This window comes from Esox lucius, chromosome 24, assembly GCF_011004845.1.
Source record: "Esox lucius isolate fEsoLuc1 chromosome 24, fEsoLuc1.pri, whole genome shotgun sequence".
Classification (NCBI taxonomy): Eukaryota; Metazoa; Chordata; class Actinopteri; order Esociformes; family Esocidae; genus Esox; species Esox lucius.
Window position 1 is genome coordinate 4,236,586 of NC_047592.1, and position 3,781 is coordinate 4,240,366.

The window sequence follows — 3,781 nt, forward strand, 5'->3', positions numbered from 1 at the left end:
GGAAAGGCCTGTAAGACACTGGTGACATTAAACATGCATCCTTAACCATAGTTCCTCTGGGAAACTGTGAGGCCAGGCGCCATTTTGGTCCGGTTCCGTGTTGAAGGAAATGGTGGCGAATCATGATGCGAGATAAACAGAATGACACAAATCCTTACATAATGCCGATAACGTGACAAAATGTACGACAACTGAGGCTTGATCTTTTTAGAAAAGATTAGTTTGAAGAGAGAAAAAAACGAAGGAAAGAAAATGCCTCAGAAAAAGAGAGGGCTTAGAGAGATGGAGGGTAAGAGCAAGACAAAACACTGACAATAAATGATATCAAAGAGCTTGAAATAAATTGCTCTTGTTCCAGAAATGGGGGGGGGGGGTGGAAGAAGGAGAAAATGCCAAGCCTGTCAGAAGCTATGCACATATTGTTTGTGTTATCTGTTTTCTGACTGGCTGACAGGTCATAAAAAGAAAAACAGTAGTAATCAGGAAACAACTGACACTCTCTCCGATATTTACTGACAGACCGAAAGGTGCTTTCTGCTTTAGTACAAAACAACCAGAGAAGGAGAGAATGAGGAAGACGAGTTTCCCACCACAAACTGTGCGGAGAGAATGATTGAGAGGAGAGGTAGAAAAGATTAGAAAGGTAAAGTTAGTTCTGGGAGATAATTGGCTCAGTGAGACGTGCCTTCTCAGGGCCCGTCTTGGACTTCAACTCTCCCAGACATTTTGGGGATTGGCAGCGATGCGGCAAGTCCATAATTATACATCTCAAAATTGTGAAGGAAGAAAAATGTATTAAAAAAAGTAAAACAGCAAATAAACACTGAAATAAACGAGTAAAAGAACATGAAAAAACGAAGGGGTCATGAGAACAGGGATGGAAATAGAAAGAAATACTGAGGTGAAACAAACAGAGAGAAAATAAACAAGGAAAGAAACAAGCAGAAAATAGAGAGAAATCCTTAGAGAGAGACACAGAAAGAAACAAGACTCAGAGAGTAGCGAGAGAGAGACAGAGAGAAGAGACTAAAGAGGGTAGAGAGAGAGACAGAGAGTAGGGACACAAGAGGGTAGAGAGATAGAGAGACTCGGAGGGTAGAGAGAAAAAGAGACAGATAGAGACTCAGATGGTAGAGAGAGAGAGACTACTGAGCTACTGAGAATGAGGAGGAGACGAGACAAAGAGCTACTGAGAATGAGGAGGAGACGAGACAAAGAGCTACTGAGAATGAGACAAAGGTCAGATGAATGTTTAAGTGACTTGTAATGTGAGATCATTGGCCTCAGAGGAGCAGGTCCCGGGTGGTGTTTAAACATAACCTCCATCAGGGTTCAAACCGACAACACACCGATATGAACTACAACACAGGTGGCAACACAGGTGGCAACGTTTAGTGGACAACGAGATGAGTTTCGCCCAGCGGAGGACTAACAATCCTCACTCTCCAACTGATCACACTGTCCCATCCTCTGTCCATTCCTCTGCTGATCTCTTCTTCCTGGTCTCGGTTCAATCCATGCCGCATGCCTCCACTCCCTCCTATAAACGTACCAGTCGGAATGTTTTTGGGGTCAATCCCATTTTCACTGAGCACAGAACGGTGTGCCACTTCACCGACTGATGTTCCGTGTTCTAAACGGACAGGATTTAGATTGGGATTGATCCCAAAACCGACCCATAATTAATATATCCTATCTATCTGTGTGTCTGGCAATTGGACGTTGTTGCTGCTGCCATCAGTTAACTCGCTAATTTAGTGTTGCTTGCATAACAGAAATGGCATCCTATTCCCTTTATAGTGAACTATTTTTGACTAAGGGCTCATGGGGGAAACGGGGTGCTAGTTCAGATGCGTCCTTTGCCGCTCGTTGCCTGTACCTCTTTATCGATGAATGTAATGATGCACTGTCCTGTGACCTGTGACCTGCTAGTAACATGCCTGTCAGTAACGTGTAACATTGAGAAGCACAACCTATTTAAGTTTTGAACAGACACGGACAAAACTGAGGTTTACAATGTTCCTGATAAATGTTAGATTTTTTGTTGTTGATAATCACAAATGTAAAGGATGTCACGCTGCTTAGCGAGTTGCTCTTTCTCAAAGGTTTGTCCCATGTGGGGCTTGAGCCAGTGGTCCTAGGATTACATTTTGGCCTCTAGGGGCTACATTCACCGCCTCAAACATACTCAACAGTTGCTCTGGCATCAAGCCGAGCACAACTGTTTATCCGGGTCACGGCACCACTGTAAAGGATTTTATTCTGCTTAGAGTTCTTCTTCCTCCAGTGTTCAACTGGCCCATACTGGGCTCAAACCAATGACACTGCTTTTCAGCCCACATGACCGCCCTCAGTGAGAGTCATAGTCGTAGCACCATTTAAAAGACGCCTGATGATTGGCTCTTATGAGGATTCTGACAGCTGTGAGGCACCTCCATCAGCTATACAAGCACAAAAGTTGTCCAAAATCCAAAATCCAAGCGCCAAAGCTCCTGTACTCATGAAACTCCTCAGAGACCTTGTGCTCTCATTGTAGTAGGCTTTGAGATTCTTTCAAAAGCGCTTCACAAGTGAAATATGTATATTTCCAGTAGCAGTAGTTCTAAGTATTCCATTTGTTCCAATCAACGGGGAAAAAAATGGGTGACAGCAGAAAGTGAGTGTTCTCGCTCTGATATTCACCATAACATCCTAATTCATGCAAATGCTTAGGTGACCTTGTCATCTGAATTCTTAACAGGTGTTCTGAAACAGTCTAACAGTCTAACTCTTATGCAAGCACAATTGGGATGATAACTCCGTAGAATTGAACACTGACCTAATCAGGGGAAAGAAAAGGCTGAGGGCCATGTCATTTTATTAATCGCCCAATGAGAGTAATTTTGAATAATCACTTTCTCATCCAATCCATTGTCTTCAAACATGTGGATCTAAGTGAATATGACACACACAGGAAATACAAGTGTCCGATTAAACAAGAGGCAGGGCCAGCGAAGGATACTCTCCTCAAAAGAGAAAGAGGGGGAGAGACATTAGGAGGGATAGAGGGAAAGTGTGGAGGGAAATAGAGTGATGAGAGAGGGGAGGGAGGGGGGAGGGAGAGGGGTGAGGGGAGGGATTCATAAAATGTTTCGTGGTCAAAATCATACTGAGCTGTTAGGGTCAAGGGCTTTGGCCTTTCATAAAATAGAATGTAGAAAGTGTGTAGAAAGTGGAAAATATAGAGTTTAACATCAATCTACCAAGGAAGTAGAATAGATCAAATCTGACACGAATCTGGAAACCATTCATATGCAGAAAATGAGAGAGAGGGAAAGATGGGGGTGAGGAGAGACAGGGGAAAGAGATAATGAGCAAGAGAATGAGATGGTAAAGAATGAGCGTGTGATTATTTAAATGTCCTGTTTGCATATTTAGCAGGACTACATTTGCTAAATGGAACCAAAATTGAAGTGAACGCAATGAACGGAACAGTGGTCGCCTGTGGATACGTCCTCATTCCCATTCCAGCGTAAGCCTATCAGCATCCCACTGGCTTCGTAGCAGGAATCAAGAGCACGATGAGATCCTGACAAGAAATCTACAAGATAGGCAGCAGGAATCCATTTGGGATGGAGCTGCGAAATGCTTACCTCACTCATTGCCTTTCTGTATATAAAACATTGGCTTTTAAAACTGTAAATAAGTAAGTAAAATGTATGATTTATATGTTTTCTTAGACAGCCTTCTCTTCAATGCATTAAACTTGAATGAAATCATGTATGCATCTTAAATCCTATCC